Raw genomic sequence first — 26,405 nt, forward strand, 5'->3', positions numbered from 1 at the left:
TCAGGGTGCAGTACATCTTGGACTGGGGGAACAGCATTTGCTACAGGATGCCTTGAATTATTTTTTACATACATATGTTTTCTCCCTTATGAAGTAGAAGCTTCTTTTTTTAAGTTAATTTTATTGGAGGATAGTTGATTTACAATGTTTTATTAGTTTCAGGTGTACAGCACAGCGATTCAGTTATACATATACATACATTCATTCTTTTTCAGATTCTTTTCCCATATAGGTTATTACAGAATATTGAGTAGAGTTTCCTGTGCTATACATTAGGTCCTTCTTGATTATCTACTTTATAGTAGTGTGTGTATGTTAATCCCAAGTTCCTAATTTATTCCTCCCCACCATGTTTCCCCTTTGGTAACCATAAGTTTGTTTTTTGATGTCTGTGAGTCTGTTTCTGTCTTGTAAATAAGTTCATTTATATCCTTTTTAAAAAATTAGATTCCACATGTGAGCGATATTGTATGATATTTGTCTTTCTCTGTCTGACTTACTTCACTTAATATGATAATCTCTAGGTCCACCCATGTTGCCGCAAATGCCATTATTTCATTCTTTTTTATGGCTGTATTCTGTTGTATATATTCCGCTGTATATATGTACCACATCTTCTTTATCCATTCCTCTGTCAATGGACATTTATGTTGCTTCCATGTCTTGGCTGAAGTGGAAACTTCTTGAGAGCAGTAAACATGATCTTATTGTCCCTTTTCAAAGAGCAGTATGAGTACCTAGTAGTTTGGATAAATTAATTTTAGCAATTATTAATATTATAATAATAAGCTATTGCATTCAAATAGTTAGCCATTCTTTCCATCTCTAACACAAATATACCAGTTTCACTACTGAGCCCATTTCTTTTCCACTGGGCTAGATCTCTCTAATATATCCCACAACCAGCACATCATGGCAAGCCTCTTTAGGCAGGGAAGTTCCTAAGCATGGCTCCTAGCTGACTTGTTTGTCCATGACCATGATCCTCTCTTCTATAAACATAGCACATGGCACACCTAATCTGCAATGCATCATCACTTTTTTTTCTTGCTTGCTTCTCCATTCTTCAAAATTAATATTTCAAAATAAAATATTCAGCTTAGTAAAGGAAGGAGAAACAAAAGGGAAAACATAATAAGTTGAAGTAGAATGAATGAAGAAAAACAAATTAAAGAAACGTCGGACTTTAAAACATTACTTGTATTCAAAATTAATTTGCACGTCTACTTATTCATAGAATGGAAGCTTAGGTGAGACCAGAATATGAGAGAGACACTCATTTTTATTGTTTATAAAGCTGCTTCTGGTAGCGTAAGATCTGTCTGGCTCTCATTGCATACCAGGTTCTTTCTTTCCTGGCCAGATCTTTTTAGAAACCGGCTAGCAAGGGCTTCACAGGGTGGCCAGCTGGAACTGACTGAGCTGGGACCGATGGCTGCAAAAAACCCTTACTCAGCAGTCCTCAACCAGCAGGCTATAACAGAAACATCTTGGGAGCTTTTCTGGCTATCCAGACCCACTCATCCTCTTGCCAATGAGATATCAGAATGTCTCATGTAAGAGTTGAAAAATCTTCCTGGTTGATTGGACTCCCTCTGCCTATCGTTGGTCTGAGGATTGCTGGCTAGTGGTTAATTTTTGAATTCAGTCACTTCTGGATTCAGATCTTGGCTCAACCACTTGCTAGCTCTGGATAAACTACATACTCTCTGATCATCTTATTCTCTCATTTGGAAAATGCTATTAGTAACTCCTGAAATACTTAGACAAAATAGGCTAAAATATGTGCAAGACCTGTATGGTGAAATTTTTTTTAAAAAAGACTGATAAGAGAAATTAAAAATGACCTAATTAATCAGAGTTATATAATATTCATAGATTGGAAGATTTAATATAGTTAAGAGTAATTCTTCACAAATTGATAAACATCAATATATATTCCATACAGAATCAATCTAAAGCCAATAAAAGTCTTAGTGTGAGTGTGATTTATATATAAAATGATGAGCTGATCCCAAAATTTCTAAGGAGATGCAAAGGAGCTGGATAGACAAAAACAGTTTTGGAAAAGAGAAAAGATGTTGATGATGGAAAAGATGGAAAACTTACACTATCTGATTTCAAGACCTACTATAAAATCATAGTAGTAAATACAGCATGATATTGGCATAATGATAGACATAGAGATCAATGGAACGGAAGAGTGTTCAATTGATTTTTCACAAAGGTGCCAGGATAATTCAATGAGGAATTGAATTTTTAAATTAATTTTTTTAAAAAATCAGCTATATGTATGGATAAAAAAGAATCTCTACCCCTACTTCACAATATACATTAACATAAACTGGAGATGGATCATAGATCTAAAGACAAGTAATGAAAGTATAAAACATGTAGAAGAAAACATAGAAAAAAAAACTTTTTAACATTGGTGTAGACAAAGATTCCTTAGGACACAAAAAGCATACAAGAAATAGTTGATACATTAGACTGCATCAAATTAAAAGCTTCTGCTCTTCCAAAGACACCATTAAGTAAATGAAAAGGAAAGTAAAAAACTGAGGAAAATAATTGCAATATCTAACAAAGAACTGGAATCCAGAATGGATCAATTACTCCTACAATTCACTAAGAGGCAAACAACCCTCCAAAATGAGCAAGAGATTTGAACATATACTTTAAAAAGGAAGATGTATAATGTCCAGTAAACACATGAAAAGATGCTGAACAGTATTAGTTGTTAGGGAAATTCAAGTCAAAACCAAAACCAATACAACTTCACACCCAATAGAATGGTTAAAATGAAAAAGACTGACAATACTTAGTGTTGGTGAAGAAGTGGATCAATGGAAAAAAAAAAAAACCTCATGTTTTGCTTGAGGGCATATAAAATAGTACAATCACTTTGGGAAACAGTTTGACAGTTTCTTATAAAATTGAATATACACTCATACCTAACAATTCTACTCCTAAGTATACATCCAAGAGAAATGAAAACGTAATGTCCACAGTAAGGTATGTATACAAATGCTCATAGCAGCTTTTTAAATAACAGCCCCAAACTGGAAACAACTCAAATATCTATCCACTGGTGAATGGATAAGTAAATTGTGTTTTAGCCATAAAATGGGATATTACTCAGCAATAAAACTGAATGAATTGATACAGCAACACTGATGAATCTCAAAATATAATGCTGGGAAAAAGAAATCAGACACAAAAAAGTATACACTGTATCATTCCATTTAAGTGAAATTCTAAAACAGGTAAAAAGAATCCATTGTGACAAATCAGATCCATGGTTACCTGGGTGAGGAAAGAGAGAGTTTGACCCAAAAGAGATGAAAGAGAACAGTTTGAAATGTTCTGTATTTTGGTTTACATGGTGGTCACGTCATATATTCATCTAACAAAACTCATCAAACTTTATGCTTAAAATGAATTCATATTATTGTTTAAAATTGTACCTCAATATAACTGACTTTAAAAAAAATCCTGTCACCTGTAATTCCTGTAAGGAAAAAAACTTATACACACATATGCACACAATGTATACATACATGTGATATTATATATATATATAATATATATATGATAATATATATATAGTACTTAGCAAGTGTCTTGCCTATAGTAACAAAAAGAATAAATAAATTGTATATTTAATCTACTCTTACTGTTGTCATCAGGAGACTCTGAGTCTTATTGAAAATCAGGGCAATGGTAGAAATATATGGGAGTGTGGACTCATCAGTTAAATGTTGGTCAGACTGTCTGAAATTTAAGAGGGACTTACATGCCATCTTTTAAAAATACAAACTTAAAAATGTATTGGGATAATCTGAGAGATCATTAGTAGCCTAAGGTTGTGTGCATATAAGAATGAAATACAAAATATAAAATGAAATACAAATGAATGAAATACAGGAATGTAAGCTATGATCATTATAGAGTGCCAGCAGCTTATAGACAAAGATTTGATTAAAAATAAAAAAACCCAAAACAACAGCAACAACAATAACAAGAAAAAAAAACCTACACACAAATGAAGAAGATATTTTGTTAGCATATATTTAAGTTCTTCAGTGAGAGTTGGTAAATATTGCAAGAGAAAAATTTGCAAGAGAAAGTTTTGCTGTTCTTTTAGATGCTTCATTTTGAAGAATCTGGAAGACATCCTTTACTGTGGGCACTGGTGCCATATTCATACTAAGAACATGGGTACCATGACATCAGGAACAAACGAACCATCAAAATGAAGTGGAAACTCGGTAGTGAACCAACAGTGAGAGGCAATGCTGGACACCTCTCTGAGGCAAACTCCAAATGAACTGGAAAGTAACCCAGCCAGAAAAATTAAGTAATGGATTTGTATCATCTTCTGGGCTCTGTACATTTGGGATAGGCTACCAGTGAAATTGTTTTGAATCTGGCAATGGACTTGACTCATGTGCCTTTCCCAAGGACTGTGGCCTTAAACTTAGGTAAAGAACAAAAAATATATGACATATTTATAGGATGGTTTATAGAAAAAATATTTGTAGTACGAAATTCAATGTTCACTGCAAGTTTTTAGAGCTGATTTTTCTACTTAAAATCTTCTGATCCATCAACCACATACCAACCAACCACAACGTAAAAACCAGATGCCGTCTTAGGCTGTAAGATGACTAGTCTCTGCGCTGACATGGCAAGGCAGGGAGTACGGGCTGTAGAGATTTCATTAGGAGGGCTGACTGTGAGTGAAGAACATGAAAACTGTGTTAGATAAGGAATGAATGAAAAGAGAAGGGTCAAATATTTGAAAATCTGTCAGTAAAAGAGAAAATAAGAATTTTTCTTTCCAGCTCTCAAGGCTGGAAACACGGCCAATGGGTGGAAGTTACAATGTGGGAGATTTGAACTTGAACCATTGTAAAATATGGGTTTTCAGATGTTCTGCCTCTGCTGGAGTATTTCTGGGGGAGGGGGAGAAATCACCACAAGGTAGCTCCATCTCCAATGAATGGCTCTCACTGTTAATGGTGAGGAACCATTTCATAGTTAAAAGAGCAGACGCTAGAGTTTGAATTCCATCTCTGCCATGTGCTTCCTACATGACACTGGACAAATTGCTTAAGCTTTCTGAGCTCATTTTCTCCGACTTGAGAATGGTACTTTCCTCATAACATTTTTGTGACAAACTAATACACAGATGGTACTTAGCACAGGATCTAGCACTTAGTAAGTGTACATTAAATGTTACCTACTAATGACAATTATTACCTTTCTGGGGAACTGAGGTGGAGATTTCTGTGTGAAATGGGAGGTTGGGCAAGATGATATCTAAAATTTCTTCCAATTCTATGTTTCAGTGGTTCAGCGTGTGGGAAACAGCCTTCACTTCAGAGGTTTGCAGCTCATTGGAAAGTGACATCTAGCCTTCATTGTGGAATTATATTCCATGAAGATTTTGAAATGGTAAGCCTCATCTAGGTAAGATTTCACATGAATTTTCAAGCCAGTTAAAATGCTTACAGGTGAGGCTGGCTTCTCTCTCCAACAAGTCCTTTATCCACTTTTCATGTGTGATATTCTCAGTGAGAAAAAGAATGGAGCACAATGCATTTTTCTGTTTTGTTTTGTTTTGTTTTTCCCCAAGCACTCTACATAAGTATGGAGGACATAGTTATATGTGAGTTTATTAGAACATATTGGTCAACAGACTAAAATAGATAAGTGAATCTCCACCCAATTATGAATCAATACATATTTATTAAACACATACTAACACATACTATGATGTAGACATATGCTAAGCACTGGAAATCCTACTCATCAAAGTCCAAATTAAATGATGCAGATGTGTATCATTTTCTATTGCTGTGTAACAGAAGATCCCCCAAATGAATGATTTTTTTGGTCTTAATTCAGCCACACAGTTCTGGTCTTGTTTGTGGTCAGCTTCATCTTGGCTAGGCAGCTCTGCTTATGGCGGGTAGGTGGGATGTTGGCAGGATTTATGGGGTGACATGTCTCTCATTTTTCATCAGGCTAGCCTTGTTCTAATTGCAGAATCAGGGGTTCAAGAGAAAGAACTGAATATGCGAGGCCTCCAGAGCCTCGGCTTAGAACTGACACATCATCCTTTTCACCAAACTCTAGTGACCAAAGCAAATCACAAGCCCAGCCCAGACTCAGAAGGTGGGGTAAATAGATCCCACCTCTTCATGGGAAGATCTGCAACACTGCAGAGAGTATAGACCAGGAAGACCAGTAACTGGGGCCATTAGTGCAATCTATCTTCCACAAGATACAATCATCAAATAGACAAGAAATGCTAATATCACCCTGATACAGAATCAGACACTCTGCAAGACGTTAGAGATTCACCATATTCACTGTACAAAACGTCTTGGAAGTAATAGAAAGGTGAGCTACACAGGGACTCTGTCAGTTCTGCCTTTCTTTACTTAGACATTGTTCCCAACAAAAGTCCAATAAGCTGATAAATATATAAAAATTTAAAACAGTAGATACATCAATTATTAAATATTGTCCAGAGTAATTTAACCAAAGGTACCAGTGTAAATAGCCAGTCATGTGAGTGTTGCAGAGGTATGAAGAGTAATTATATAGTGTGAGAACCAGGGACTTCTGTTTACAGATAAGGAGTTAAACTCTCACAGCAGCGCTAGAGAAGACTTTTGAATTAATGACTAATTTCAAACAAAGCATTTAATGTTACCACTTGAAATGTTTCAGTAATAATTCAAATGGTTTAATTCTAAGGCACTTATGATTAAATTTCAAATATGCTAAGGTATTATTAGACATTTATGGGAAAAATCATTTTTCCCCCTGCAAATTAAATGTTCTTCTTTGACAACGATTCAAGTTATGATGGGGGTTCTTGTTTCCTTTTAATTATAGCCCAAACACTTATATGGATAAAGCAGCAATATGATCGCTATTTCATTTTGGAGGCATTATTACCGAAATGCAAAGTATCTCAATCTCTCACCCTCTCCCCCGCCTCCTAGTTTTTCTTTTTAATCCCATAAAAGCATCTGTCTTTGATTTCAAGTGGAGTACCTGCTGTGCAGGATACAATGCAAATCCAATTTGTGTGTAACAAAACCAAATGGGCTGAAATGAACTCTGCATTTTAAAGACGTTTTTGTTTAATCATCGCCATCCCTCGTCTTTAATGAATGCATAATCAAGTTAAACTTCAGGCAAGAAATGGAATGGCTCTTCTTAAGACAGAGAAAGCAAATTCCTGTGATATCCTCATTGCTGTTCTGCCTCCTATTCCTGCGTTGGCAGGAAAGAAAGAAGAAAGATCTTCAAATGCATATTATGGCAAACTGTTGAGAACCATGGCGTGAGCAGTACTACTGCTCAGTTTTCTCTGCTTTCTTCAGAAATCATTATAATTATTGTTTAGAGCAGAAAGTGAGGATGCAGGATTCCTGGGTTCTTATTTTGTTCTCCTTTTTTTCTGTATCTCATGGAAGACAGGAGGTATAATAATAAAGTACTTTGGGCGTTTAGAGGAGGATACACCATGAGACATTTCTGAGCCACACGTCATCTGCCCTAAATGTTGGTATGTAATTTCCTCAGTACAGAAGGTCTTTCTGGTAGTGAACTTGTGTGGTTCTTTCTTTTAGAAGGAGAGCATCTTCTCCAAAGACCTTATGATGTCAGATGACTTAAAAACTTTTTTTTAAATTGAAGTATAGTTGATTTACAACGTTGTGCTAGTTTCTAGTGTACAGCAAAGTGACTCAGTTATATACACATATATATTCTTTTTCAGATTCTTTTCCCTTATAGGTTATTACAAAATATGGAGTAGAGTTCCCTGTTCTATACAGTAGGTACTTGTTGGTTATCTATTTTATATATAGTAGTGTGTTTATGTTAATCCCAAACTCCTAATTTATTCCTCTTCACCCCTTTCCCCTTTGGTAAGCATAAGTTTTTTTTCTATGTCTGTGGGTCTATTTCTGTTTTGTAAATAAGTTCATTTGTATCATTTTTTTTAGATTCCACATATAAGCAATATCATATGATATTTGTCTTTATCTGCCTTACTTCACTTAGTATGATAATCTCTAGGTCCATCCATGTTGCTGCAAATGGCATTATTTCATTCGTTTTATGACTGAGTAACATTCCATTATGTGTCTATATCTATATCTATATCTATATCTATATATATATATATGTACCACATCTCTGAAGAAAAGTATAATTTGAAAAGATACATGCACCCTAATATTCAGTGCAGCACTATTTACAATAGCCAAGACATGGAAGCAACCTAAATGTCTACCGACAGATGAATGGATAAAGAAGATGTGGTATATATGTACACCAGAATATTACTCAGGTGACTTTTTTATAGTTATAATACTGGACAAATTAATTCCAAACAAGGAAATGGGATGAGAGAATATTTTATAATGATAGACCTTAGAGATCATCTAATTTACTCATTTTACAGATGAGAAAGCTGAGCTTGAAATGTACACTTACTGATGTGGAGTCAGATGGTTAATGAGTAGGAGAGTTGGAGATGGAACGCTGGTCTCTTGGTCCTCAGTCTTTACAAAGCAATCCTGCAGTATAACGCTGAGTTACTGCAACACAGCGATGAACCTCACAAAGGAAATATATTCTAGAAGAATCGTTAAGGGATGAAATGTTTACACGAGCTTTTTATTCAAGGGGAATGTGAATTACAACAGGATTAGGTGCAGTGTATGCAATGTATGGTTTTTGGTTGTCAAGCAAAAATCTAGAGATTTATGAGGAGAATGTAGGTCTTCATTTCTTCTGATTACTTTTAATGGTTAAGAATTAGGATTGACTTTATCTATAGCTGAGAGTCTACATGGTAAGCTCTATAAAACTCTGAGATGGACAGTTACACACCTGCCTGAAATTCCAATATTGCAAGTTATTTTTATGTGATAAGGCATTGTCTTCTATTAGGAGAAAATTCATTTGGAGCAGTAACACTGCCAACCAGCATCTGACCTTTACTCTTAAATTTCTAAAGGTTCATCAATTTCCTTTTTGATTAGGAACATCTCCCTGGGAGCAGGGTCCTGTGATTGTGTACCATGGTTAAGTTTTTTTTTTTTTTGCTTTTGTTTCCCTTGCCTAAGGAACAATATCCAAAAAAATATTAACAAGACCAATGTCAAAAAGCTATTGTCTATGTTTTCTTCTAGAAGTTTTATGGTTTCAGGTCTTACATTTAATTCTTTAAACCATTTTGAATTTATTTTTATGCATGGTGTGAGAGAGTAGTCCAGTTTGATTCTTTTCCCATGTAGCTGTCCAGTTTTTCAACACCATTTATTGAAGAAGCTCTGTTTTCCCCATTGTTTATTCTTGCCTTCTTTGTCATAGACTAATTGCCCGTACAAGTGTGGGTTCATTTCTGAGCTCTCTATTCAGTTCTGTTGATCTATGTGTCTGCAAATATTTTCTCCCATTCTGAGGGTTGTCTTTTCGTCTTGTTTATGGTTTCCTTTGCTGTGCAAAAGCTTTTAAGTTTCATTAGGTCCCATCTGTTTATTTTTGTTTTTATTTCCATTTGTCTAGGAGGTGGGTCAAAAAGGGTCTGGTTGTGATTTATGTCATAGAGTGTTCTGCCTATGTTTTCCTCTAACAGTTTTATAGTGTCTGGCCTTAAACTTAGGTCTTTAATCCATTTTGAGTTTATTTTTGTGTATGGTGTTAGGGAGTGTTCTAATTTCATTCTTTTCCATGTAGCTGTCCAGTTTTCCCAGCACCACTTATTGAAGAGGCTGTCTTTCCTCCATTGTATATCCTTGCCTCCTTTATCAAAAATAAGGTGACCATATGTGTGTGGGTTTATCTCTGGGCTTTCTATCCTGTTCCATTGATCTATATTTCTGTTTTTGTGCCAGTACCATACTGTCTTGATTACTGTAGCTTTGTAGTATAGTCTGAAGTCTGGGAGCCTGATTCCTCCAGCTCCTTTTTTCTTTCTCAAGATTGCTTTGGCTATTCGGGGTCTTTTGTGTTTCCATACAAATTGTGAAATTTTTTGTTCTAGTTCTGTGAAAAATGCCAGTGGTAGTTTGATAGGGATTGCACTGAATCTGTAGATTGCTTTGGGTAGTAGAGTCATTTTCCCAATGTTGATTCTTCCAATCCAAGAACATGGTATATCTCTCCATCTGTTTGTATCATCTTTAATTTCTTTCACCAGTGTCTTATAGTTTTCTGCATACAGGTCTTTTGTCTCCTTAGGTAGGTTTATTTCTAGGTATTTTTTTCTTTTTGTTGCCATGGTAAAGGGAAGTGTTTCCTTAATTTCTCTTTCAGATTTTTCTTCATTAGTGTATAGGAATGCAAGAGATTTCTGTGCATTAATTTTGTATCCTGCTACTTTACCAAATTCATTGATTAGTCCTAGTAGTTTTCTGGTAGTATCTTTAGGATTTTCTATGTATGTATCATGTCATCTGCAAACAGTGGCCTCTTTACTTCTTCTTTTCCGATTTGGATTCCTTTTATTTCATTTTCTTCTCTGATTGCTGTGGCTAAAACTTCCAAATCTATGTTGAATAATAGTGGTGAGAGTGGGCAACCTTGTCTTGTTCCTGATCTTAGAGGAAATGGTTTCAGTTTTTCACCATTGAGGACAATGTTGGCTGTGGGTTTGTCATATATGGCCTTTATTATGTTGAGGTAAGATTCCTCTATGCCTACTTTCTGGAGGGTTTTTATCATAAATGGGTGTTGAATTTTGTCAAAAGCTTTTTCTGCATCTACTGATATGATCGTATGGTTTTTTCTCCTTCAATTTGTTAATATGATGTATCATATTGATTGATTTGTGTACATTGAAGAATCCTTGCAATCCTGGGATAAACTCCACTTGATCATGGTATATGATCTTTTTAATGTGCTGTTGGATTCTGTTTGCTAGTATTTTGTTGAGGATTTTTGCATCTATGTTCATCAGTGATATTGGCCCGTAGTTTTCTTTCTTTGTGACATCTTTGTCTGGTTTTGGTATCAGGGTGATGGTGGCCTTGTAGAATGAGTTTGAGAGTTTTCCTCCCTCTGCTATATTTTGGAAGAGTTTGAGAAGGATAGGTGTTAGCTCTTCTCTAAATGTTTGATAGAATTCGCCTGTGAAGCCATCTAGTCCTGGGCTTTGGTTTGTTGGAAGATTTTTAATCAAGGTCTCAATTTCAGTGCTTGTGATTGGTCTGTTTATATTTCCTATTTTTTCGTGCTTCAGTCTCGGAAGGTTGTGCTTTTCTAAGAATTTGTCCATTTCTTACAGGTTGTCCATTTTATTGGCATATACTTGCTTGTAGTAACCTCTCATGATCCTTTGTATTTCTGCAGTGTCAGTTGTTACTTCTCCTTTTTCATTTCTAATTCTGTTGATTTGAGTCTTCTTCCTTTTTTTCTTGACGAGTCTGGCTAATGGTTTATCAATTTGTTTATCTTCTCAAAGAACCAGCTTTTAGCTTTACTGATCTTTGCTATTGTTTCCTTATTTATTTTCATTTTGGATGATCTGTCCATTGCTGAAAGTGGGGTATTAAAGTCCCCTGCTATGATTGTGTTACTGTCGATTTCCCCTTTTATGGCTGTGACCATTTGCCTTATGCATTGAGGTGCTCCTTTGTTGGGTGCATAAATATTTACAATTGTTATACCTTCTTTTGGATTGATCCCTTGATCATTATGTAGTGTCCTTCTTTGTCTCTTTTATTTATTTATTTGTTTGTTTATTTTTGGCTGCATTGGGTCTTCATTGCTGCACATGGGCTTTCTCTAGCGGCAAGCAGGGGCTACTCTTAATTGCAGTGTGCGTGCTTCTCACTGCGGTGGCTTCTCTTCTTGTGGAGCATGGGCTGTAGGTGCTCAGGCTTCAGTAGTTGTGGCACACGGGCTCAGTAGTTGTGGCGCATGGGCTCTAGAGCGCAGGCTCAGTAGTTTTGGTGCACGGGCTTCATTGCTCCGCAGCATGTGGGATCTTCCCGGACCAGGGCTCGAATCCGTGTCCCCTGCATTGGCAGGTGGATTCTTAACCACTATGCCACCAGGGAAGTCCCCTTGTCTCTTTTAATAGTCTTTGTTTTAAAGTCTATTTTGTCTGATGTGAGAATTGCTACTCCAGCTTTCTTTTGATTTCCATTTGCATGGAATATCTTTTTCCATCCCCTCACTTTCAGTCTGTATGTGTCCCTAGGTCTGAGGTGGGTCTCTTGTAGACAGCATATATACGGGTCTTGTTTTTGTATCCATTCAGCCAGTGTATGTCTTTTGGTTGGAGCATTTAATCCATTTACATTTAAGGTAATTATCGATATGTATGTTCCTATTACCATTTTCTTAATTGTTTTGGGTTTGTTATTGTAGGTCTTTTCCTTCTCTTGTGTTTCCTGCCTAGAGAAGTTCCTTTAGCATTTGTTGTAAAGCTGGTTTGGTGGTGCTGAATTCTCTTAGCTTTTGCTTGTCTGTAAAGATTTTAATTTTTCCGTTGAATCTGAATGAGATCCTTGCTGGGTAGAGTAATCTTGGTTGTAGGTTTTTCCCTTTCATCACTTTAAATATGCCCTGCCACTCCCTTCTGGCTTGCAGAGTTTCTGGGGATTCCCTTGTATGTTATTTGTTGTTTTCCCTTGCTGCTTTTAATATTTTTTCTTTGTATTTAATTTTTGATAGTTTGATTAATATGTGTCTTGGCGTGTTTCTCCTTGGATTTATCCTGTATGGGATTCGCTGCGCTTCCTCGACTTGATTAACTATTTCCTTTCCCATATTAGGAAAATTTTTAAGTATAATCTCTTCAAATATTTTCTCAGTCCCTTTCTTTTTCTCTTCTTCTTCTGGGACCCCTATAATTCAAATGTTGGTGCGTTTAATGTTGTCCCAGAGGTCTCTGAGACTGTCCTCAATTCTTTTCATTCTTTTTTCTTTATTCTGCTCTGCGGTAGTTATTTCCACTATTTTATCTTCCAGGTCACTTATCTGTTCTTCTGCCTCAGTTATTCTGCTATTGATTCCTTCTAGAGAATTTTTAATTTCATTAACCATGTTGTTCATCATTGTTTGTTTGCTCTTTAGTTCTTCTAGATCCTTGTTAAACGTTTCTTGTATTTTCTCCATTGTATTTCCAAGATTTTGGATCATCTTTACTATCATTATTCTGAATTCTTTTTAAGGTAGACTGCCTATTTCCTCTTCATTTGTTTGGTCTGGTGGGTTTTTATCTTGCTCCTTCATCTGCTGTGTTTCTGTCTTCTCATTTTGCTTAACTTATTGTGTATGGGGTCTCCTTTTCGCAGGCTGCAGGTTTGTAGTTTCCATTGTTTTTGGTGTCTGCCCCCAGTGGCTAAGGTTGGTCCAGTGGGTTGTGTAGGCTTCCTGGTGGAGGGGACTAGTGCCTGTGTTCTGGTGGATGAGGTTGGATCTTGTCTTTCTGGTGGGCAGGTCTGCATCCGGTGGTATGTTTGGGGGTGTCTGTGACCTTATTATGATTTTAGGCAGTCTCTCTGCTAATGGTGGGGTTGTGTTCCTGTCTTGCTAGTTGTTTGGCATAGGGTTTCCAGCACTGTAGCTTGCTGGTCATTGAGTGGAGCTTGGTCTTGGCATTGAGATGGAGATCTCTGGGTGATTTTTGCTGTTTGATATTACGTGGAGGTGGGAGGTCTCTGGTGGACCAATGTCCTAAACTTGGCTCTCCCACCTCAGAGGCACAGGCCTGATGCCCGGCTGGAGCACCAAGACTCTGTCATCCACATGGGTCCGAATAAAAGGGAGAAAAAAAGAAAGAAAGAAAGAAAAAATAAAATAAAGTTATTAAAATAAAAAATAAAAAATAATTACTAAAAATTTAAAAAAATTTTAAAAGTAATAAAAAGAAAGAAAGAAAGAAGAGAGCAACCAAACCAAAAAACAAATCTACCAATGATAACAAGTGCTAAAAACTATATTAAAAAAAAACAAAAACAGACAGACAGAACCCTAGGATAAATGGTAAAAGCAAAGCTGTACAGACAAAATCATACACAGAAGCATACACATACACCCAAAAAGAGAAAAAGGAAAAATATATATATATTGTTGCTCCCAAAGTCCACCGCCTCAATTTGGGATGATTCAATGTCTATTCAGGTATTCCACAGATGCAGGGTACATCAAGTTCATTGTGGAGATTTAATCTGCTGCTCCTGAGGCTGCTGGGAGAGATTTCCCTTTCTCTTCTTTGTTCACACAGCTCCCGGGGTTCAGCTTTGGATGTGGTCCCGCCTCTGCGTGTAGGTCGCCTGAGGGCGTCTGTTCTTCACTCAGACAGGACGGGGTTAAAGGAGCAGCTGCTTCGGGGGCTCTGGCTCACCCAGGCCGCGGGGAGGGAGGGGTACAGAGGAGGCGGGGCGAGCCTGCGGCGGCAGAGGCCGGCGTGACGTTGCAGCAGCCCGAGGCATGCCGTGCGTTCTCCCGGGGAGGTTTTCCCTGGATCACGGGACCCTGGCAGTGGCGGGCTGCACAGGCTCCCGGGAGGGGCGATGTGGAGAGTGACCTGTGCTTGCACACAGGCTTCTTGGTGGCTGTAGCAGTGGCCTTAGCATCTCATGCCCATCTCTGGAGCTCGTTTAGGCGGTGCTCTGAATCCCCTCTCCTCGCGCACCCTGAAACAATGGTCTCTTGCCTCTTCGGCAGCTCCAGACTTTTCCCCGGACTCCCTCCCGGCTAGCTGTGGCACACTAGCCCCCTTCAGGCTGTGTTCAAGCCGCCAATCCCAGTCCTCTCCCTGAGATCCGACCTCCGAAGCCGGAGCCTCAGCTCTCAGCCCCCGCCTGCCCCGGCGGGTGAGCAGACAAGCCTCTCGGGCTGGTGAGCGCTGGTGGGCGCTGATACTCTGTGCGAGAATCTCTCTGCTTTGCCCTCCGCACCCCCGTTGCTGCGCTCTCCTCGTGGCTCCGAAGCTTCCCCCCTCCACCACCCGCAATCTCCGCCCGCGAAGGGGCTTCTAGTGTGTGGAAACCATTCCTCCTTCACAGCTCCCGCCCACTGGTGCAGGTCCCATCCCTATTCTTTTGTCTCTGTTTTTTCTTTTTTCTTTTGCCCTACCCAGGTACATGGGGGAGTTTCTTTCCCTTTGGGAGGTCTGAGTTTTTCTGCCAGCATTCAGTAGGTGTACTGTAGGAGTTGTTCCACATGTAGATGTATTTATGATGTATTTGTGGGGAGGAAGGTGATCTCCACTTCTTCCTCTTCCGCCATCTTGAAGCTCCTCTCCATGGTTAAGTTTTGATGGTTGATGGAAAGGTTAAGTTAGGAAGGTTGGAGAATGGTCTACAGGGCAAGCGTGTCGAGACCTGCAATGAGTGTTGTGGAAAGCAAGAGAATGGACCAAGTCTGATAAAGCCTCAAAGCTAGGTGCATCTACTCACAACTTGTTTGAGTCTGGCTGCTCCTGAGTGGAGCAATTCGCAGAGCAATTAGAACAATGTATGTTCCAAATATTCCATGCTAGGAATTCCCTTGTCCTTGATCTGCTTATCTTGTCCTCTACCTTTAGCTGTCCTATTCAGATAAGAATATGAATGTTTAGTGTTTTTTTTTTAAGGAGAACAGGTTTAAAAAAAACATTAAAAAAAAAATTTTGGCTGTGTTGGGTCTTCCTTGCTGTGCACGGGCTTTCTCTAGTTGCAGAGAGCAGGGGCTACTCTTCATTGTGGTATGCGGGCTTCTCATTGCGGTGGCTTCTCTTGTTGCGGAGCACGGGCTCTAGGCACGTGGGCTTCAGTAGTTGTAGCTCGCGGGCTCTAGAGCGCAGGCTCAGTAGTTGTGGCGCACGGGCTTAGTTGCTCTGCGGCATGTGGGATCTTCCCGGACCAGGGCTCGAACCCGTGTCCCCTGCATTGGCAGGCAGATTCTTAACCATTGTGCTACCAGGGAAGTCCCTGAATGTTGAGTTTTAAATGGTTTTAAAATTTGACATGTGATGGGAAGAAAAAAAAAAAGCATAGTAATTAAACTGCATTCTAGGAGAACAATATCATATGTTTTTTTTTTATTGGCTTAACTTTCATCTCACACCAGAACAACACCAACAACTTTCAATAATATTATTCTAGGGAGGTTAAAAGACACCTATCTTCTTTCCTCACTGAAAGATTTCAATTTCAAAATTGCACTAACTGGTCGATGAGACCTCTTGATCCCTCAAACTTTTTCATTTCCTTTGTACTGGAAGGAAGACTCCGTTCAATATTCATGTACTATGCACACCCTGAGGCCAGACGGAGTCATCCATGTAAATGGACCAAGTCAAAGTGTCTATTATGTTCAGATATTTTGGGGGAGAGTTAATGTCATCATGTACTTTGGTTTGATGTGGTAAATAATTCTGAGCAGTAAACTATGACCCAGGTATCCGAAAATAAGATTATTTGGGGAGATGCACTTACCAATTGAACTCTAAATACAAGTTTGCAGGCTACCAAATATCCCTTTTGCAGTAATTTAAAATTGTTGAAGACAGAAATCTTTTAAGAGCTTTTGCAGTTAACGAGTGTATATCAAATCATAAGATATCATTGTAGTGATAATTCAGTTGTTAACAACCAGCGTGGCCACTGGATGTCCCCACTCTTCCTCAAATGCAACTGAGGCATCACTTAACTGGCAGTTATAAAAACAATGCATTTTGCAGAGGACCTTTAGAAAGATCCTGCAAGAGTTCTGGTGTGCTTAACAGTATCACTTGCCCCTGGCAACAGCAGGATGGACTAGAAATGGGTGACTTAGAGACTGAGGTCAGTGGAAGGAATTCTTGGGGTCATGTCACTCTGTGTCATTGCATATTTACCTCTGTAATACTCTCCAATGACTAGTTTTTCTATAAAGCTCCAAAAAGGAAATAAGTCTGAGGATACGGCTATTATAATTCCTGCAGGCGAAACAAGTATGTGTTGGGAAGGGTGAGAATATAGGAGCGTGCCAACCTTGCAAAACACGTGAAGACCTTCCTCAATGGGGTGAAGAATATAAAGTATATGGGATTCTTTAACAAGGTAGAAGCTCTGAATTTTGATCACTCATTTATTCTCAGCAGTTGTACCAAACCAGGTAATAGCTGTAGGACAACTGGCCTGACATTGAACTGAGAGTTAGGAGACCTGAATTTGAATCATATTTCTATTACTTACTTTCTCTGTGACATTGGACACATATGGTTTGTTTTTCTAAACCTCAGGCTCTTGTTTGTAAGATGAGTGTAATAGTCCTGTCCTCAGATTTGTTGAGAAGCTTAAGTGGTAGTTTATATATTTGAAAGAGCTGAGGACACAGTGGTTAGAGAATACATGTCAAATATATTAGGAATTTGGAAGGCAATTAAAAGTTAAAAAAGATTGTAAATCTTCTAGAGATCTTTGGTCTAGCTAAAATGGAAAATAGAAGGATTTAGTATTACTTACAATATATTTTATTGTCTACTCAGAGTTCATGAAAATTTATTTAACCACATCAGCTCTCCCTTTGCAATTGTCAGGGACGGAGAACCAGGCACAGCTCCTGAAAGCTTCACCTAAAAAAAAAAAGCCTTGGAAAGTGGAGCCCTCTTAAAAGAAAAGTGCTACAGATACTTAATTAATTCTTAGGATTTTATAGAGGGAAGGAGAGTGCGAATGAAATGGGTTTCTTTACTCATGAGAAGCTGAAGCACAGAATGCTGTACAAAGTTGAGGAAAAGTGACTTTGCACCATCAGCCCCATGGCTATGTAGAAATCAAATGGAGGACAAAGTGCCACAGGAGTTACGTCTTTGGTTCTAGAACCTCTGTCTGAAACATTCAGAGAATATGAAAAACAGAATTCTCCTCCCTGAGCAGGTTCCATCAAACTCCCAAATGAAGTCTCGTTTCTCTAATTCCATTCTACCACAAGACTATTTTATTTTCGCTTAGGGAAAACAATAAAACTTGCATGTAACTAAAGAGCAGTCCCAGCACACCGTTCCTGCTGGGAAAACGATACTGGTGCTTAGCTACTGGGAGAGGGCGCATGCGCACTTCCAAGCACTGATACCAGGCAAGTAGTGTTTCTCAAAGGAGGAAGCCGACCCCTTTTTTTGGTTATGTATTCTCTACAATAGCACCGATGTTTCTATGTAGTTTATTTTATTTTATTTTATTTTTAGTATTATTTTTTTAATATGTAAAGAAGTCATTTTTATTTTACTTTTTAAATTTAATTTTTATTTTATATTGGGGTATAGTTGGTTTACAATGTTGTGTTTCAGGTGTACAGCAAAGTGATTCAGTTATACATATACATGTATCTGTTCTTTTTCAGAGTCTTTTCACATATAGGTTATTATAGAATATTGAGTAGAGTTCCCTGTGCTATACAGAAGGTCCTTGTTGATTATCTATTTTATATATAACAGTGTGTATATGTTAATCCCAAACTCGTAATTTATCCCTCCCTGCCCCAACCTTTCCCCTTTGTAGTTTAGAAAAAAATCAGGTAGTATTTCTGTCATTGGAGTTAGTTCAGAGACACTGATGTGAATGACTGAGATTGAAAGGCTTTTATGAGCTTTGTCTTGGTTGAGAGTGATTCTAAACTGCTGAGAGCTTTGATGGTTCAGGAGTTGTGTCGATGAAGAAGTCATCTAATCAGGGTCCATGGCCAAGGCACAACTCCTGTCAATTGGCCTCAGCTAGCCCACTGAAAGCCATATTTTGTAAAAATAAATTCCCCCACATTGGGACCATGCAAGATGCTGCACGCAGCAAATTACAGGTTGTGTTATCTTTAAGATCTCTGGACCTAAGACGCAGATATGAGTTAAGCAAGAATTGGGGTATCACTGATGTTTTCCTTTTATGGAAACTAATACTGTGTCTTCATTATAAGTTAGGTATTTTTACTCATTCCAGAAATGCCAATTGAAAAAAAAGATGCTCAATTTGAATCAAAATAATGCCCTTGAAATTAGTTTTCCAGTTTTGATAATAAGCTTGACTTTATCTATCCAGACTGTTTCCCCACGTGCCCATGTTGTCTAGCTGTTTGTACTTTGGAAGAACACTAAATAAATAAGGAAAGGGTAGGAGTAAAACTGCCAAGCAAAGTTGGCTCTTCTGAGAATTGAACTGCAGTGTAATTAGCTCTAACTAGCTGAGCTAACCAATCACAAGAGTCTAAATGGAGCTCAGCCTTTGTGTGTATCAGAATAGAATCCTCTAAGGAGCTTGCTTAGAGCACAGTCTTGTGCTCTAACACAATTTTCATGTTAATTGAGATTTCAATTCAGTGGATCTATGGTAGGACCCAAGAATCTGCCATTTTAATAAGTACTATTGGTGATTCATCCTCAGATGGTTCTTGGGCCAGACTTTGAGAACCAATGGTAAATGATACCTGAATCATTTGAATTCCCTGGAGACTAGTCAGGATGCTGTGAGGAAGGAAAGCTTTACTTTCTTTTTAGGGGAAGAGAGGTGATAAGAGGCAGAGAAACTGAAGGGGAAAAGGGGACAAAGAGGAAATGAAGTTGGCCAGGTGTCTGTAGTATTGCCTGCCACAGCCGTACATCCTGGGAAATGTATGAAGACCTTTTCTCACCATTAGATAACTACTACCCATTGTCCACTTAGGACTGTGGACCACACATAGTTTGGAGGGTAGTGGGCCCAAGAGCATGGACTCTGGGACCAGCCTAAGGTTGACTTTTGGTTCTGCCAATTATTAGCTGTGTGACTTTGAGAAAGTTACTTAATCTCTAAGTGCCTCTGTTTCCTCATCGCTAAAAATGGGAATAATAATACTACTTATGCCATAGAGCTGTTGTGAGGATGACATGAGCAAATACAAGTAAAAGTACTCTGAAAATGCCTGGCCCTTAGTAAGTTATTGGCAAAAGTTAGCTACTACTACTCTTACTTCGAATTCCATGCTTGTCTGGGAAGGAAAGGGGATACAAGTGGAGTTGGAAAATAAAGCAATAGGATGAAGTCACTCAGAATAGAAGGAAAAATGTAGAGCTTGTGAGGCCTTAAATTGTTCCAAGCCTTTTGTGACTAGACCTTAGTTATTTTAAGATAAGATATCTCTATCTTGTAAAACTTGTCTGTCTTTGAACTTCTACATTTTCAGTATTTTCTTTTTATTTTCATTTTGCTTGGCTTCTTAGGAAAGTCATGTATGAAAAATTCCAGTGTTGATGTAAAGGAATGAATGCCCTAGAGCATGAATTTTTCAACTTGAGGGAGTTTTTGAAGTAAAAATTTGACCATATGTACTTAAGTGTATTTATGGATATAAGGTAAAAAAATTCCCCACTGAATTCTGTGAGAGTACTGAGACACCAAAAAGGTTAACAATTATCCTCTGAGAGCCAGCTTACCTGTGGCCTCTTCCTGACCCCACTTTCTATGCCCCTAGATGAGTGGTTTTCAATCAAGGGCAGTTTTGCCCCCTTCTCTGGGGGCATTTGGCAATGTCTTGAGATATATTTGGTTGTCACAACTAGTGGGTTCTACTGGCATCCAGTGGGCAGAGGCCAGGGATGCTGCAAGATATCCTACAGTGCTTGGGGTAGCCACTTAAAACAAAGGATCGTCTAGCCTAAAATGTCAATAGTGTTGAGGTTGAGAAACCTCAATAGTGTTGAGGTTGAGAAACCCTGTAATTTCAGCAGAAGCCAGCTGAGACTGAGGGCAGATCTGGTGAGGCTGGGCGCTTAGTGAGATGTGGCAGAGCTGTGGGCAGGGCACCACTCCTTTCCTTCTGCGCTGTTCCTTTAGCAATAGCATGGGCTTCCTTTCAGTGTTAAGCCAGATGCCAGTGGCAACTAATCTTTGTTTATGTCCAGAGATATTCCTACCAACACTCTTCTTGGGTCTTCAAGGCTTGGTACTTTGGGGTACACTTCCGCCACGTCGAATCTTAGTACTTATCCTACTCATAGGTCGGGTGTTAGGCTCACTTAGAATCTGGATATTTGCAGGCAAATTTGAATTTCTTTTTCTTTTTCCATTGCATAGCCTTTATCAGGGGAGCCATTTCCTCACTTGGGTAATGGAGTCCCTATAATAATTAGCATTAATTGAGATCCAGGTAGGCAGCTTTACTAGAAAGGCTGACAACGAAATCACTCATGGTGATGACCTAGGGGACTGGTCTTGCAGGTCCTCATTCACTCACATGAATGAAAAAGAGGGAGGCAGAACTGAGTGAGATTATTAAGTTAGTTTTCAAGAAGCATATTCAGTATAAACAACCAGCAAACTCTTTGGGCTAAATGCTGTGAACCAAATACACACACACACACACACACTCACACACACTTCTCTCAAGGAGAATCTGATCTCTACATAATTATGGACAGAGATCAGAGAGTTAGTAAAATTATTCTTTGAATAATACATAGGTTCTGTCTAGTGGCCTGGGGATAAGATCACCTGTGTCCCAGTTGTGTCCCTAGAGTGTCTTTGTGTGACTCTTAACTTTTCTTCAGTTTCTCCATCATTAAAATTACCTAAACCTTTATTGTTTTCTGTTCTGTGAAAACTCTTCTGTACCTTTGGAGAACTACATTTGGAGGTGAGGCCAACATCAGAGCTGTGAAATTTAAAGAATTGTGAGTTCATTAGCTTTCTAGAGTTATGTCCTAATTTTCTGGGGAAATAGAGAGGGTGTGTGAGAGAGAAGATCATTTAGACAAGAACATTCCTTTTAAATGGGTCACAGATGAGAAAAAAAAATCATTGTAAAACTGGAAGAGCCAGGGTACCTGCTATGGAAAATAAGATGTAAGACTTTGGCTTTGTCATATAGACCTCAGGAATAGATGCCATTCAGAGTTCACAGGACTTTGACAGTTTCTCTCTAATCTTTCTCATGAGAGTACAGAATAAGAAGTGGTCTGGATTATACGAGGGCAAATTTTCCATAATCCAGGACAAATGTGGCAGATGCCAAAGCTTTAAAAGTGTCAGTAATCTTTTCCCTGTTGTTCTTGTGATTTTTTCCATGAGGAAATAAAACAAAGAATTATCTGGATTCTAGTTCCAGCTTTGTCACTCACTAGCTGAAAAAAAATTTCCTCAAATGCCAAAAAGAAGGAACTGTACTAGATGACATCAAAATTCCCATTCAGAGCTAAGTTCCTATAAAACCTGTCTCTGTGATGTGTCAAGAACACTGCATTCAATTTCAAACAACTCTCTATCACAGAAGTTTCTATGAGAAACAGTAATATTTCTGTAAGTTTTACCTCCAGAACTCCCCGATTCTGAACAAGATCTCAAGCTGGAACCTTATCCTGACCAAATTCATCATGAGAATTAATTTACTGCTAGTGAGTTCCAAGCTTGAGTTTAAGCTGCTGTCACCCCAGACAGCTGGACACGTTCACTCCTTTTGACAAAACCAAGACAGTGAGGTCACCCGCCAGGAGCCTGTTTGCACAAGGGACCTGTCAGCATTATGTATTCTCTGTCCAGGAAAGAAATTCTTGGAGAAGAGAGTTCCAGGTACCCAAGCTTGCTGAAACAAAACCCTTGAAAGGTTTTGAATTTGAATACATAATGGTGTCCATTATTTCTGTTTTGCTGTTTCCACTAATACCTCCACAAGACCTAAAAGTGCCTGGCTAGTCTGCTTTGGTATTTGTGTGGCAGAGTGGAGCACAAAATGGGCAAACCCTTTGGCAGGGGAAAAAATGTGGCTTCAGCAAACTGAGGGCTTCAGCATATAGAATCCCAAAGCCTCTATCAGAGTTACAATGTCAGGAGCTGTCAAGATACCTAGGGGCTCTGACAAGGGTATCTGGCAGTGTTGGCACCTGGGGGGTCTTGGAAGTACCGGGAAGCAGAACCCTGATGGTTGGTGGCCTCACTGTGAGGGCACGCTGCAGCTGTGCCAGTGAGATCCTCCTGAGTGACTCTTCAGGGAGTATGTGTGTGGGGAGAGGTGTGACACAGCAGTGGGTACTTACTCCATATGGGGTGGAGAAGGCTCTTCCATAAGAACTTGCGAGGCCCCCTGGGGCGAGATTTTGAGTAGGGCAGAAGCTCCAACAATCACAGGTCCAAGGGGGAATCACACAAACATAGTGTGTAACTATACAACTGTGTATAAGCGTGACACTGTTTTCACTCTTCATCCTCTACCTCTAACAGCACCCTCAGCCCCCAATCTCCTCCCTCTGACCACCCCCTCCCCACAACTGGTGTCTTAAAACCCACTCAGTCAGAAGTGAAATATCATGAGAAGGTCTGAATAGAACAGAGCTACTAAAACAGCTGCCGTGCTGGGTACTGCTGCAGTGTTTGGAAGCAGTTCTTATATAAAAGTTAGGAATACAAATGATTTTGGGGGGTCCAGGATACCTTGATGGTAAATTTGGGATGATACTGGGAAAATGCAGGGAAAATGCTAAAAGAATTATCCAAATAGACTCTCCTGGAACAGAACTTGTACACATACCATAACTCCTTGGAAAACAGCTACAGCATAAGGTGTGCTGTACAACCTTACCTGCTGGTCCTAGCTTGGAATAGAAAAATAATCAACCTAGGTTCTGTGACCTTTCCAGCTCCAAAATCATTGCTTAATTGCACTAAGCTTCCTACTCTGACATCCTAGATCGTGGAAATAGTCTCTGACTTTTATTTTAGTTTTGCTTCCTGGCATCCATTTATCCTACTTTTGGAGACTGTACCCCAGTTTTCCTCTGAAGACTACTCTATTCCTGATGTTCTATCCATGTGCTTCATTCCTAGGAAGTCCTCTCCATCTCCGGCTTCAGAGATGGGCAATGGGATAGAGCCCTGGGTAGCCAGAGAAGGATATTGCTCTGGTCACAGTGATTGGTTCAAAATGGGCACCTGCTCCTTTGGAATCTATGAGATGTCCTGAGACAATAGCTAGGACTTTTGAGAAAGAACTCTATCTAGCTTGTTTTCTGCAGCCATCAGATAACCATGAAATAAGACCCTGGCTGAGAATAAAGCTGACATGGAGGCGAGTAGAGACAGATAACAGAAAAAGAGACACTGAGTTCGGATGCTATCATGAGCTTTCCATAACATCATATCCAGGGACCAGGACTGGTTTCATGGGTGTATGTCCTATGTGGTTGCACAGGGTCTCGTGTTCAGAAGGGCCCTGTGCTGCGATTAATGCTCAGCTGTTAATGAACAGCTGTTGCTGTTCTCAAAGATCGTAACATTTTATTTTTGAACTTGCGTTTTGTAAAGGAAGTCTAATGGGACAATGGGTCATGCAGGTGAGCAGAGTGGTACAAGTAACATGTGTGTCTGCCACTCCCTGCTACCCCGTTTGCACAGAGCATTCACGATGACCCAGAAACACAGAATTCCAATGAACCCCGCCATGTGTGGAGGTTCATTGAGACTCCAAGTGAGTACAGGGTGAGCCTGTCAGGTCGCTGGCAGAGTAAGCGGGATGCTGGCACTCCTGAGAAGCCATGCTTTCCCTTTGAATCAGAACTTGCTTCAAATGCAGAAAGAAGGCAACTGCCTTGCAAGAAACACAAACGAACAAAGAACCCTGGCAGATCATCTCTTTTTTGAGTGCTACTTCCCTGTATGAGTCAACCATTTATGCTGAAAATGATGACATCGAAGGAAAAGGAAAGAAAGGACAACCTTCAGTTCCTTTTCCTTTCTGTCCTTCCACACTCATCAATAAATACATAGAGGAAAGAGAGTGTCGGTAGAATGTGTGTGTATCAAGAAGTAAAGTAAAAACAGTTGAGTTAGTTTCTGCAGCATTTCTACTCTTCTGATAACAATGGTCTACATATGCATCTAAGGGGTATGAAAGATGAATTGTGCAATCTGGATGACTCTGCATGTGAATTAAGTGCTCTTATATTTGCGTTTGAAGCTGCCATTGTACAACAGAGAGATAAATGGTAAAATTCATGCTAATAATTTGACATTTAATTTTCCTTTGCTCGGGATCACCTAAAATAGCAAAAACAAACAAACAATCAAAACCCCAAACCCCCAAACAACAAATCACCAGAAGTCAAAGAAAGAAGAAGGAAGAAGGGGAAAAAGCCTAATGTTTTAGTATCTTTAGTGGCACTTTTTTCCTGCTTTTTAAACCAGGGTACCACATTTTCATTTTTCACCAGACCCCTGCAAGGGCTACTATAATAAAACACCAGACTGGGTGGCTCAAAGTATAGAAATGTATTTTCTTATAGTTCTGGAGGCTACAGACCCAAGATGAAGGTGCTGTCAAGGTCGGCTTCCTCTGAGGCCTCTCTCCCTGGCTTGCAGACGGCCACCCTCCTGCTGCCTCTTCATTCGGTCCTCCCCCCTTGCATGTATACCCTGGGTGTTTTCTTGTGTGTCCAAATTTCCTCTTCTTATAAGACCAGTCAGATTGGATTAGGGCCCACCCATGTGACCTCATTTAACCTTACTTACCTCTTTAAAGACCCAATTTCCCAAACAGTCACATTCTGAGATACTGGCAGTTATGGATTCAACCTATGAATTTTGAGGTAATACAATTCAGTCTGTAACTAGAATTTTCAATGGCATAAGCCCATAACTTCTGGTTGCTTTATGTAATTTAGGTTTGCTCTATTTTTGTCACTTAGGGTTTGAGTCTGAGAAGGCTTCCCAATGCAACCTCTCAGGTCCTGCTCCTCAATATTCTGCTCTCCATGGACAAAATATTTTTAATGCTGTTAAGAAACTTGGAAATGAGGGAAGAGAGACAGACAAAGTTGTCATGAAGTACAACTAGATGCTTATGAAAATATACCTTCACACTATGTCCATGAAGCCTGAAAATATTAGTGGCAGTGAAGATCAGGTATCAGCCCTTTCATTTTCACAGAAAATAGAAAGGGAGCTTGAGGAAGTCCAATTAAATCCACAGAGCTTGGGAGCAAATACTAGGACCCACATCTCCTATGCCTAGATCAGAATTCTTTCCATCCTTCTCCATGGTATTTACTTCAATTATCCATAGTACGGAGATAAAGGGCATAATTTTGATCCCCGAATTAACTCACCTGTGTGATAAAAAATTCACCTCCTAGGTGATCTTTGACTACAAATTTTTTTTTTTTTTTGGCTGCATTGGGTCTTTGTTGCTGTGCACGGGCTGTCTCTAGTTGCGGCGAATGGGGGCTACTCTTCGTTGTGATGCACAGGCTTCTGTTTGTGGTGGCTTCTCTTGTTGCGGAGCATGGGCTCTAGGTACGCAGGCTTCAGTAGTTGTGGCACATGGGCTCGGTAGTTGTGGCTCACGGGCTTAGTTCCTCTGCAGCATGTGGGATCTTCCCAGACCAGGGATTGAACCTGTGTCCCCTGCATTGGCAGGCAGATTCTCAACCACTGCGC

General features: G+C 39.3%; 1 protein-coding gene across 2 annotated transcripts in view; it reads left to right on the forward strand.

Annotated features, from left to right (window-relative positions):
• The window catches only part of LOC309609897 (uncharacterized protein), a 465,108-nt gene that overhangs the window by 90,269 nt on the left and 348,434 nt on the right, over positions 1-26,405 (forward strand). For both annotated transcript variants that reach the window (XM_082352029.1, XM_082352030.1), the window contains one exon: positions 5,355-5,460. The gene's annotated coding sequence lies outside the window, so the exon portion shown is untranslated. The remainder of the gene's footprint in view (positions 1-5,354; positions 5,461-26,405) is intronic.

Source organism: Balaenoptera borealis (assembly GCF_965194805.1).
Source record: "Balaenoptera borealis genome assembly, chromosome: 13".
NCBI classification, from domain to species: Eukaryota; Metazoa; Chordata; class Mammalia; order Artiodactyla; family Balaenopteridae; genus Balaenoptera; species Balaenoptera borealis.